Here is a 12705-nt window from a genome sequence, read left to right as displayed (position 1 = left end):
TCGGAGAAGAGTTAATATTACTTAAGTAATTCGTTCTTAGGCAAGTTCTTGATTTTCCAAGTTCATTACAATTACGCCGGCGTTAAAGGTGGAACTGTGAAATATCTGTTGAACTTTAACGACGCTTTGTCACTAACGTAAATTAATGAACGTAGACTGGGAATGACAGTGAAGGATTAATTACAAAGAATGTTCTAGAAAACCCCCCCCCCCCCACGATACGAAAGGACGCGAAATCACTGATCTCCGTTGTTTCGCTGACGTAAGCCTATATAAATATTTGTGTGTATGTGGTAATTTATGTCAGTTTGATCAAATATTCTGAAGTGAAAAAGATTTAACCTTTTGGATACATGTGGACGTGGGTTTTCTCTCTCTGGAGCAGATTCTCTGCGTATCTGCAAGGGGATGTTCGAAACAGACATGCTCTTATCCTTTCGTAAGGCTGTTAGCGCCTCTCGTTAAGCTGTAGCTGTCCTGTTTAAGAGTTTCGGCGTGCCTTAAGATGTAACTGGTTTCCTGACGCACCTCCTCATCTGCTGTTGCCGGTGGTAGATGTTGGGTCGCCCTTTCTACGCCACTGATGATGTCCTGATCGTGAATTTAGGCCTTCGCTCAGAATATTTGTTGCCCTAGGATCGAGATTTCTGCCCGCGACCTTCCTCGTGTCTGTCCTGTCCTCTGGGTGATGGTCCTTTAGTAGGCGCTGTAACTTCTGTCGTTGAGTGTGAGTGGCATAGGCTCATGCGCGATTATGCCCGTGTCGCCTTGAAACAGCCCACCACATTCCAGTCTTGTCATAAGTCCGATGCTAGTGATAACTAATACGTATTTTTCTAAAATCTTTGTTTTCAAGATAAACAAAAGAAGTACTGTCACATCGTAACTTGAGCGCTTTTGGACTGATTTTTATAATATTTTCAATTGGAGGCCCTTGCATGTTCCCCGCTTGATTTACGTCACTAACCGCGAATTGAACATCCATAGTCAATAGATACGATAGTATTGTTACGTAGTGTGTACGTTTCATAAAATATTGCCCATGTGAGTTGTGACGTGATGAAGTTTTTGTTCATTTTTGTTCCGACATTTGCGAGAGATGTTCTCCGTTAATTTCGTTAAATGATCATGCTTCATTACTATTTTAATAACTGGATTAATAATTTACGCTGACATCGCAAGTCACCCGTTTGCATTACGTCACGCTCATTGTTTCTGCCAGCCATCTGAGACCGCGGTGGATTTTGACTTTTTTCCCCATTACTGGCTGAATCTATCATGACGCTTGAACGAGTTCCTTAGCCCTCGTTACCTGACAAATCAGCTCTTAATTTTACAAAAGCCATTGAAATTTAGGTCGCTTTATGGCGTTCGCTGCAAGTCACCTAATGAGCATTAATAGATAAATACAGAGACGCTGAAATTTCCATAAACCGTGCACACCCAAACCCTGCTATCTATTTCAGCGCTGATGACGAAGGTTTCATTCGACCAAACGTGATACGTCGCCTCAGGACACGGCCCCACAATACGGCCATTAATTATTCATACATTTCACAGGGATATTCGAGAATTCAACTTAGTTCATCTACAGCACTGTGCTACAACATTTAAACCATTTTCCTCTCGATACTTGTGACTCTAATTCAGTTGCACCACTAATGAAGTAGTCTTCTGTTTGGACATTCCTTTTAGAAAGCACTTACAGAATCGTTGAGTATGTAAGTGCCGCGAACACGTCACCACAGACGAGAGAGTTTTATAAATAATAATCACCCCGCAGGAATTTCGTTCAGGGTTCCTGAAGGGACACTGAAGAGGTTCGATCTGAACCTCCAAGAAGTTTGTGTTCATCCGGCTGAGTATATTTGCATATCTGGTAAGCTCTTGCCATTTGTATATCTTTTTATATGGAACGGACCTCGGAATTCCTTGGGCGGGTCCGAATTCGAAAAAGAAAAGTGGCAATCCCCCCCCCCCCCTCCCCGGCCTCTAATTTTATTGGCTCTTCAATCTGACTGAATCCTGACCTGGATCCTAAGGAATCAGTGCTGTTGAATGTTGTGTTGTACCTTTCTGGATACTTAACAAACTTGATCCGAGCAGGCTGCATTAGGTTTGCTGTTTTCGCCTGGGAAATTTCCTTCTACCATTTTCTCTGACGAATCGTGAGACTTCCCCATTTGGTTTGAGGGAAACCATCCTTAGCAGTGGAATCACTGTGCAGAATCATTACTGCAGTAACACCGCAGGACGGACTGATATTTCTGCTTTCGATATCTCGCAGATGAGCGAGGTAGTGTTTTGTCATTACTTAAAAGCTCTTATTGTGTGGGAAGAACTTGAGAGATTTTACAATCCCCCCCTTTTTTAAAATTAGGCCTATAATAAATGAGATCCCAAAAGCAGTTTCCTTAATCAATTCGTGTGATAAATTAAGTAATATAGAATTGTTAGTAATTTTATTCTATTGAATCGAAGCCACAAACAATTAATTAATTTCTCCCTATTAGACTTCCCCATGTCAAAGGAGGGACTTCGCAGTAATTCAGCAAAGTATGAAATGCGTGCTTAATAAAGTGTAAGAGACTTGTGTACAATCATGTGGAAAAATTAAGCAACATATTCCAGTAGTCCTTGTCGTGTTGCATTGCCAGTAACTGTTCATTTCTGTGTGTGTGGGTTTCGTAGGCTTCTCAGTGTAAAGAGCGGTTATTTCCTCAAAAAACTCCGGGTGTGGCTGTGTCGGGGACACGGCCGTGGGTTTCGCGCACGCTGCGTCTTCTTTCCGACGTTCCCGAAGCCGTCTCACTCGTTCCGCCACGGACATGGCGGTACTAATCGATGGCTGATTAGACGCCTTTTCGGTGAGTATGGGCCGACATCAGAAAGTTTAAATTTTTCACGACTTATTTTCGATTTGTCACCAACAAATATTTCACAAAGTCGCTTAAATCGACAGATCTACAAGAGATCTTTCGTTTGGCACAAAAATCAGCGCGCTAGCACATCGGAGTCGCGAGATATACTGCCCGGAAATTTTCGCCCACGCCCAAAATGGCCGCCAGTCTCCTCGGGCCCCCACCCGCGCCTCGCGCATGCGCGGCGCCAACTCAAGGTCATGCTCTCATCGTAGTCGTATACCCGATCGAACGAGACCACATTTATTTCAATCGTGTTATTAGTCACGAAGTTATAGTGTCTGAATGGATCACCCTGCAAACGTTACATCTCCGTTTCCGTCCTGGTACCCCTAATATCGGTCTGAATTTAAAGACATATTCACGTCAAAAACGCACTAAGTAGTTTATCTTTGTAATGGTGAAGAGTTTGAAAAGTGTTACTATCACCACGCCGCTCATAATTCCATTCGTCGCCTGTAACATTTTCTGCAGTAACAATTTCCATAGGATTATCTTTTACAGTCAGTAAGAAAAATAGAAATTGTATTATCCAATCCAATAGCTGTCATTCATTCTATGTCACCCTGACATTGTAGATGCTTTTTAAAGAGGACGCAGAGTTTCATACTGGTATTATGTTCACTTTACGACTTTTAGGAATGCAAATGAAGTAATAAATTATCGCGGAGAATAGCATAAAGTCGCATAGATAGGCGGTCTGATGCACCTGTATTTTTCGAGTGATTTTAAATTTCGCGCATTTACGCCGGTCAAGTTGGTACTCAACTCCAGTGCAAGATGGCGTGTTTATAGAGAGTGGTTTGCAAGTTCTGTGTGTGAAAGTATGTTTTCTGGTGCTTGTTTTACGGATTTACGGTCGCAGTTTATCAACAGTGGCAGCATAAGATTTGTTATCAGTTTATTGAAACGGATATCCAGTGAAGACTTTGAAAGTAAGTCGTAACTAATATTAATTTGCTTCAGTCAGACGTGCTTGTGTTTCAAGGGCAGCCAACGTGGGTTAAATGACATACAGGTTTGTGTTTGAAGTCTGTATACAGAGCTAATAGCACAGATTATTTTCCTTTTTGTCAGCCAATGTGTTTGCTTGTTAAGGCCAGGTTTGGGTCTTTCAAGCTTTATTATCAACAAGTTAACTTTTTACTCTATGTTGAAATTGTTTATTTGAATGTGTTTTAATCCTGTTAATAACAGGAATTTGCTGCTTTTGCTGTGTTAGTTTGTTCCTCTGTTCCTAGTATGTTGTTAATCATGTTTGAATTATATGTTGTGTTCTCTTGGTAAACATAATGCTAGTTTGGGATCAGAATGTATGTCATTTTACCCAGGGCATTGGACAAAAATTAAAACTCAGGCAGTTTGATATTATTTATGTGTTTAAATGCTCATAGGAAGACTAGTTGCTTATGTGACATCTTTCACACTGCAAACATTACAGAAAACAGCCACACATTCAGAGCTAAATGCTAATGTGTGTTTATGGCGTGTCATGTCAGACCAGTTACCTGTAGGTCAGTATTATTTGCAGGAAATGTCCACATACTTTTCTGCAACATTCTCAATGGTGGTAATGAATCCTCATGAGTGTGTCAACCTAACCTAACCTAATACCTGAGTATGAACATCCAATTCTTTTGTAACTTTAGTGTTCATTGCTTTATTCTGTGGGAAAATCTGCAGCTGTTAGGGTCTCTGACAAATGTTGATGCCTTTATCTGCATCAGGAATATCTGCAGAACTTTCTGGATGTTCTGGATGTGTAGACAAAATCTTAAGCTTCTTGGAATAACATTAACCCTGCTATTATGGTGACACATGTTACCAACTTTGTTTACTACATAAATTAAGAAGAGCTCTAAATTATTAAACTGTATTTTTGTAAATGTTTATCAAGTTTTGTTATTTTTATATGGTAGTGAAATTAGTCACAGTGTATAACCACTTTTCAGTGGAAATATTTATCAGATGCCAGTGTGAGTTTTAGTCTGCACTGCACAAGTGAGGATTGGTTTTTGCACGCCCACAGTTGAGATGCCCCTCATTTGACATGATCTGTCTGCTGTCCTGGGACAGAAATGTTAGCGATTCCTTTTACTTCCTGCGTGAGTTGTCGGTGTGCTGGCCGAATCATTTTGTGTCTTTGGATGGGCCCCAATGCCACAAGAGCATGGTTCTCCAGAGAACAGTTTGAGGCTCTGTGGACAATTTGGGAATGTACCATTTGATAATCTTATATGTTGAACAAGGGAGGATATCAGTGATGTCACTGCTTCGTTCGCCATTCTAGATTCTTCAGAAGCTGTCATACAAACGCATTTATGAAACTTTTATGAATCACACTGTCGAACAGTCCGACGTTGCACTGTATTGTAAAATAATCTTTAATTTGAAGGACAGGCTTTCAAACTTGTGTGATTTGTTGTGGTGTTCCGATGAAAGTTGAGTGGTCGAGGTGTTTTTCTGTCAAGGTTAAGTCCCGATGAAGCGTCTCTTGTATTCCCTACTCTGAACGCCTTTGGACGGTGGTGGGGGGGGTGCTCAGAATCCCAGTAAGTCTGAGTTTCCAGGTGGCAGCACGTGAAGAAGCTGCCTCTTGCCACTCCTTATTGATGCTTAATGTTCATCTTTTGCCTAAATGGGCGTTGGCCACGAAGTGACACAACTTGTTCAATTGTTTATGTTTATATGAGCGGAAAATTGACTCGACCTTGGAGCCGCGACGTCATGGCAAATGTCCAGAAACATTACCCCTTACGAAAAATGTTTCGACTGCTGGAACAAACAGTATGACGTTTGGTACTGAGGGTGTGTTACCAATGACTCGACAAATATACTGAATTATGTAAAAACTATGAAGTATCAAAATACAATAATCAAACTAAACACTGGAAAAGTGGAGAGCTGGGTGCCAGCCGAAGTTTTATGCCGTGTATTACAACGTCTGTGCGCCTGCGCAGATGGGAACGTCTGTTTCTGTTTTCCGCTCAGACTGTACGTACGTAGGAAGCACAGATTGGGCGGAAATGAGTGAGAACAGACCCAACAGATAACGAGACAATGAGACTGAATTTGTCCAGACGAAGATCTGAAAACTCGCTGTGACGAATCCATACTGTTTCACGATCCTTCAGAACAACATTGCCAACTGTAGTTCAGTGAAATCAATAGAAAAATTTACTCTGGTGCCATTTCGCGACCTTCCATACAAACTCGTGCACACAAAATGAATGCACATGTTTCGGTGGGATTTTAGGTTTCGCTAGTTTCTGTATTCAGATGTTGCACTGTATCCAAGCTCCGCGTGACGCACACACTCGTAGAACGATTTGTCAGTGTGGACCGTGTCAACAACTTTGGGCTGTTTCGCAGTTTTGCTCAAGGCGCGGAAAAATCTCGCCCTTTCGCCATTTTCACAGCATTGCGATTCAACATACGCACTCCAGTTTCTTTTTCTTGTTTTGTTGCGGTTAGAACGCTGGCCTTGTAATCCTGGGGTCTCGGGTTCGATTCCCGGCGGTGCCCGAATTTATAACTTGTGTTGGGCAAGGCCGTGGACTAGGCAACACGGAGTTTTCCTCCGTGGCATCCCAACAATTACTCCACTCACACACACAGAAGAAGGCAATGGCAAACCACTTCTGGATCATCTGCCAAGAACGTATATGAACAGGTCCCAGTCCGAGAAAAGGATGGAAGGATCCTGTTCATATGGACCTGTCGTCAGACAGAACACTAAATAATAATAAGATGAGGTGGTCTAGCGGTTAGAACGCTGGCCTTGTAATCCTGGGGTCTCGGGTTCGATCCCCGGCGGTGCCCGAATTTATAACTTGTGTTGGGCAAGGCCGAGGTCTAGGCAACACGGAGTTTTCCTCCGTGGCATCCCAACAATTACTCCATTGACACACAGAAGAAGGCAATGGCAAACCACTTCTGGATCATCTGCCAAGAACGTATATGAACAGGTCCCAGTCCGAGAAAAGGATGGAAGGATCCTGTTCATATGGACCTGTCCTCAGACAGAACACTAAATAAATAAAATGTTACCAGTTTCACAAAACATTTCTCTGTGATCCCATATTTTCTTACACGAAGTCGTCGACGGTCATCTAGCCTTTCGCCATCGATACTAATTTCATTCCGTGCTGACAGCGAAACGTATTTGTTTGTGTTCAACAGGTCGGCCACTTTCAGTCTTCAAAAAAAGACGCATATGACGAAGCACTTATAGTTAATTTCATTTTCCTAACCTCCTCTTACTGTTTATGACATCGGAGATGGAAAAGTAATTGGTGATTATATTCGTCGTTGTCAGCGTATCACAGATAAGAAGAATGCCATCTGGAGATATGCATGAAAGTGACATTATGCGGACCACAACAAGTCTCTGGTAACTTTCATATTTTATGGTGCGAACTTCATAACTAAGCACATGAACCCGAGATATTCTTTGCGGCCTAAAAACAGGGAACGGCTACTGAGCGGTTGACCCCGCAACTTGTGGCTGGCGGAGGCCTTCAAGTTCTTTGGTGAAGGTCAATTCAGGAACTGGGCGAGGGTTAAAGACGGTAGCTACTACGTCAAGCTGTGCTTTCAGAACGGGTCTGTCTTTTAACGTCAGGGACTGTTATTGGTAAATGTTGAAGTCTTACTGAACGACAGTTGACAGCGTCCACCGCCTTACATCTTAAATCCGCACAGAACCTGGGCTTTTGAAGATGAATCACTAACTTATATTCAGCAACCAACTATTTCCTTTTCTTTAACGAAAAGATCCAGAATTGAATAGGTAGTTAAGCCACGATCGTGCTAGATGTATTTCAGTATGAAAATCTAATTTCTGCGTCTCTTGAAGAGACTTTAATCTCGCTGGCGGGGAGGAGCGTTCGGCTGAGACTTGTACCATTATTGCACTCAAAGTGACATGGGGGCGTGATGTATTAAGCTGAAATTGTGAGTGCCACTTCTGGAGAATCGCCCTCTTGCCGTTAATTCGTCTGCAGGAAGACAAGGTTCGGTCTCTTACGGTAATGAGACGCATCTGCACTCCGAGGTAAATGTGATGACGTCGTTTCGGCTGCATAATTCGCTTGGCGACGATTAGCAGTGATTAGTGGAATTTGCAAAGTGGTCGTTGGATCTGTTCTGAGAGCATTTATTAGGCAATCGGACTCGTGTGTTATGACAGACGAGAGGATTTATAATACAGCAAAGAACAGCGAGAAAACTTGATGGTCCATAAATATCGTCTTTACGTAGAATGCGAGAAGTCGCGGATGTCAAATATGAAAGAGAATGTTTACTGGAATTGTTCACAATTTTTTCGTGCTAAGAAAATTTACAAATAAGTTAATCTTTTTCTGTTAGAATTATTAACACTTCCCGAGATTCTTCTTATTTTTCATTTTTGACTTCCCTACAAAAGTAATCCAGTCAGTGCTGAGATGTTTTTGAAAGTATGTCGCAAGTTTGCGCGGTCGCTTTGTCGGAACGGACACGTGCTTGCCCCTGAGGGCATTCCTCTGCCCTCTAACTAACTCATCAGTGGCTATAAATGATAATCAGGCAGGGGACACGCTCTGGCTCGGGGTACCCGTTTCGTCCATGGCGAAGGCGGGGAAATTAACTTGACTAAGCAGACTCTTGTACAGAAGCTAATAGGTAATCAGCAATATCCAGAGTTTTATGGACCTCAAGTTTTATGACCGAGTTAAAAGATCCCGCCACCGATCTGTCATGAGCCGGATGAATCCAATCCAGTCTCCCTTCTAAGATGAATTTTAATGTTTTTAGTCTATTATTTAGAGATGTCCAGAAAGATGTTTCTCACCTGCTAAGTTCTCTGCCCATAACATCTTCCTTGATTTAATCGTTCCTGTGTTATTTTGTTCAAGAGATAGAATTGTAAAACTCCTCATTCTCCTTCCTTCCCTCTTCGCTCCAGAACTCTCGTTTTCAGACTCCGTCACCGTGGTCTTCCTTCTATGTGAGGTACCATACAAAAGAATTACAAGAATATTTCTGTAAAAATTAGTATTTGCCTTTCTAGATAGCTCACCGCAGGTAAATTTGAACGTCCGAAGACGTAATTGTTTTATGTGAAAATCGCCAAGAATCACAAAATGTAATTATAATTGACATGGAGTGCATTTTATGGGAAAAAACGTACTTAACGAAATTATTAAGCCACACGATTTTTATTTCTTGTCCTGAAATTAATTTCCACGCATTTGTGATTAATGATGCTGTTAACTTTTGTTTAAAAAAATGTATTCAATGAAACTGGGAATTTTCGAAATGCAGAATTTTGGTGAAGAAACCCGTTTCAGCCTTGCCAGCTGGTTAAAATCACCGACGTTTCAGGGACATCCTTTCTGCCCAAATTTTAATGGGCTTTGGCAATGATAGTGGGGATGCACTGAAGATTTAATTAATGCCAATCGCCGTGAAAGCTTTAGATCAGATTACAATAATTTGCAAAGTTACGGAACACGAATTGGTCCCACGGCTACTCTTTCAACTTCCGATGCAACATGTAATATATCAATTAAATGCAAATGTGGCCCATAAGCTAGCTTTTTCGGCCATGTGAAGATAGTCCATACGACCCTGTTTAACCCTAGTCGATTTTATTTTTGTCATCGTAAATATGTGCCACAGTATTCTTATTATTGTAATGATATAAATTTATTTAGGGAGAACGTATCACACGCGTACACATTCTGTGTTAAATTTGTCGTATGTAACCCAAAGAGTTACATCTTCGACGCCTTCGTAATCATAAGATTACGAACAATATTTTATGCCAAATTTTTTAGGTACGTTTATTCTGTCTGCGGACAAGACTTGGCCCACTGTTTTGTGGCTATCAACGTGAAAATCGGCCAACTGTTTCACAGGTTGAAGGTGCAATATACACGGATGGCATAGCGATCTGGTACCATGTCGGTACATTTCACAATTAATTACAGCGACAGATGTGGGAATTCGTAAGGTCACAGGAAAAGTGGAGTAGGCCCACGCCTATACGAGGTGCGATCGGAAAGTTTCAAGACTGCGCGTATAAAAACCCGTACACTTATCTCAGGTATTAAATTCATCCATCACCCTCGAAGTAGTTCCCCTGGGAGTGAACACAACGATCCCAGCGCCGCTGCCAAGCCTGGAAGCATCCCTGGAAATCTTTCTTTGTCAGCCTGCCAAGCACCATCTGCGATTCTGCCTGAATCTCTTCTGTCGTCTCAAATCTCCTTCCCTTTAGCTGAATTTTCATCTTTGGGAAGAGGAAGAAGTCACACGGAGCTTAGAAAGGAAGTTGGGGGTCGGTTCTTGCAAGATCTTTGAGCTCCTGACAAACGAGAAGTCGATTCTGCTTCTGGTCCTCAGACAGGATGCGTCGCATGTGGAGTTCTTCCTTTAGAATCAGCTGACAGGTCCCATAGCCTATCGTAATTATTAGGTTCTGGACAGTAGTAGGCTACGAGTGTATGGAGAGAAGGAGGCAGAAATGTCTGTATCTGCAGGGGAAGTATCCTTAGAGGTGAATCTTCGAAACAGAGCAGAAGAGGCATTTGTTTTGAGTCGTGTTAATTTATTTGCTGTGGACAAACTCGGGCTGTGCAACAAATTCTGTACTGTTTATGCAGGAGCGTCGTCAAATATCCGTGAGCTGGCTCGTCATTGCTGCAACGTGTGCTTCGAAAAACGCAGGCCATTGAAAATTGATGATCAAAAATTACGGTACTGTGAAAGAGTGATTCTCAAAGAACCGCTGATAATTTATGTCAACACATGTAAACCACGCCCATGCCTTAACTCCGTCTAAACCTTCATTTAACAAACACAAGTTTGTCTTAACATGCCTAATTTATTCTCTATTATAAGAACTTTGACAAAGGGTTCCTCCAGTGCAAACAATCGCGGAGGAATAATGGCTCTGAAGACAATGAACGCCTCGGGAGTTTGAAACTTGATCCGCAGATAAGTTTGCGCCCTGCCTCGGGTATTTCATTGTAAGCTGCAAAACCTTGCAGGGAAAAGTCTAATATGAGACCTCTCCCTCCATCTAATTTCCTGTTAAGGAATTAATAAGAAGGCACAAATGCATTTATGAGTGCATTGTATTAAGTATTAATTTTCGCACAAACAGAAAGTAATTGACAATGTTTCAATATTACGTGCTACTATAATATATTACTTTTTGCGCTCAGCTAGTTGAGCAAATACTCGCTTAGTTGCGATTATTTGCTCTTAAGGACGAAAATTTGACAAGGTTTGTAGCTTTCACGACGACTGAAAGCATCGAAGTCTTCTCGGGCGATCGGCCGTGTGAGTTTGGAGTCACAGTCTAACATTCCGAAGACTATTTCTGCCTCCTTTATCAGGGTAGATTATGCAGACAGTCTCCGAAATTTTGGATTGTAACTTCGTACTGTGTGAAAATATTGAATTAAAATTTGTTAAACGCTTGTCGAGTTGTTAGGAGCGGACAGACAGACAGACATGCCAAATCTCATAATTGTAATTTTACAAATCTTAGTCACGAGTGCACCTAAAAGCAGGAAAAATGTGGGATTCGATCCAGAGATGGGTAATACAGATGTTGTGCAATACAGACCGACTGGCTGCCAGGATGTATTTCCCATCTAGGGAGAAGTTCAGTCAGAATTGTAAATGATTACGACCTGACGGCGTCCTCCATTTCTATTCTGTGCCATTTTGCAGTCTGATGCTTCATACGTATTTTACCGAACGTGAGAATCTTGCCCAGCTCCATTTTCCTCTTCCAATTTTGTCACCTTTTCTAAATTTCTCATATTATCTCGGCTTCTCCGTCTTCCATCTATCACCATTAGTGTCTGTTGTATTGTTAGTCTGTGTGTCTGTCTGTCTCTCTATGAGCTCGGGGATTTTCCGGGCTCCGTGGGAACTAAGTCATGGGATTTACAGCGTGCCTTTGCAACCTGAGTGGAATCTTAACAAGTGTCCCGCAAGCCACCAAGGTGTTTCTCGGAGAACAACCGGGATGGCTTTGCTCTCAGTGTGCAGAATGACTACAAATGTAGAGTGCGCTATATCTCAGTTGTATCACACGACAGTCTGCTAGAGAGGCGATTAATATCTGTTCACTTAACTACACAAATTGATTAATAATTACAAATATTAGAAATATAATAAAGAGGAACGCAGAAGTTTTACTAGAGGCTAGTAGACAGGTGGGGCTAGAATTAAGTACATGTTAGTATCTCGTCGTCAGCAGAAAGGGGGGCAAAATTCTCTTAGGGTGGCTAATAAATCCTTTGAAAGGGTTACAAATTTAAAATATTTGGGAACAACAATAACAAATGAAAATGACACTCGTGAGGAAATTAGGAGGAGACTAAATTCCGGAAATGCTTGCTACTTCTCAGTTCAAAATATTTTGTCTTCCCGTCTGATTTCTAAGAACCTGAAGATTAAAATATACAAAACAATAATTTTGCCTGTCGTTTTGTATGGGTGCGAAACATGATCTCTCACTCTGAGGCAGGAACACAGATTGCAGGTGTTTGAGAATCGGGTGTTGAGGAGGATATTTGGGCCTAGGAGAGAAGACGATGGGGCATGGAGAAAACTGCATAATGAAGAGCTTAAAAATCTGTACTCCTCCCCCAATATTGTCAGGGCGATTAAGTCGAGAAGAATGAGATGGGCGGGGCATGTAGCGCGCATGGATGGGGCAAGAGGTGTGGAAGCCTGAGGGGAAGAGACCTCTGGGGAGACCTAGACGTAGATGGGAGGA

At 42.0% G+C, this 12705-nt stretch overlaps 1 protein-coding gene across 6 annotated transcripts in view; it reads left to right on the top strand.

Annotated features, from left to right (window-relative positions):
* Positions 1–12705, top strand: part of LOC110836352 (protein O-mannosyl-transferase TMTC2) — a 745449-nt gene that overhangs the window by 52444 nt on the left and 680300 nt on the right. Inside the window, exon 1 of one of the 6 annotated variants that reach the window (XM_087359006.1) lies at positions 2995–3856. The exons of the other annotated variants lie outside the window; for them this stretch is intronic. The gene's annotated coding sequence lies outside the window, so the exon portion shown is untranslated. Of the gene's footprint in view, positions 1–2994; positions 3857–12705 lie in introns of those variants that run through there. 6 annotated transcript variants of the gene reach the window in all.

This window comes from Zootermopsis nevadensis, unplaced genomic scaffold (assembly GCF_977971745.1).
Source record: "Zootermopsis nevadensis isolate Lab colony 2312 unplaced genomic scaffold, Znev_1.0 Znev_ptg000030l, whole genome shotgun sequence".
In the NCBI taxonomy this organism is placed as follows: domain Eukaryota; kingdom Metazoa; phylum Arthropoda; class Insecta; order Blattodea; family Termopsidae; genus Zootermopsis; species Zootermopsis nevadensis.
This window is presented reverse-complemented; position numbering and strand designations above follow the sequence as displayed.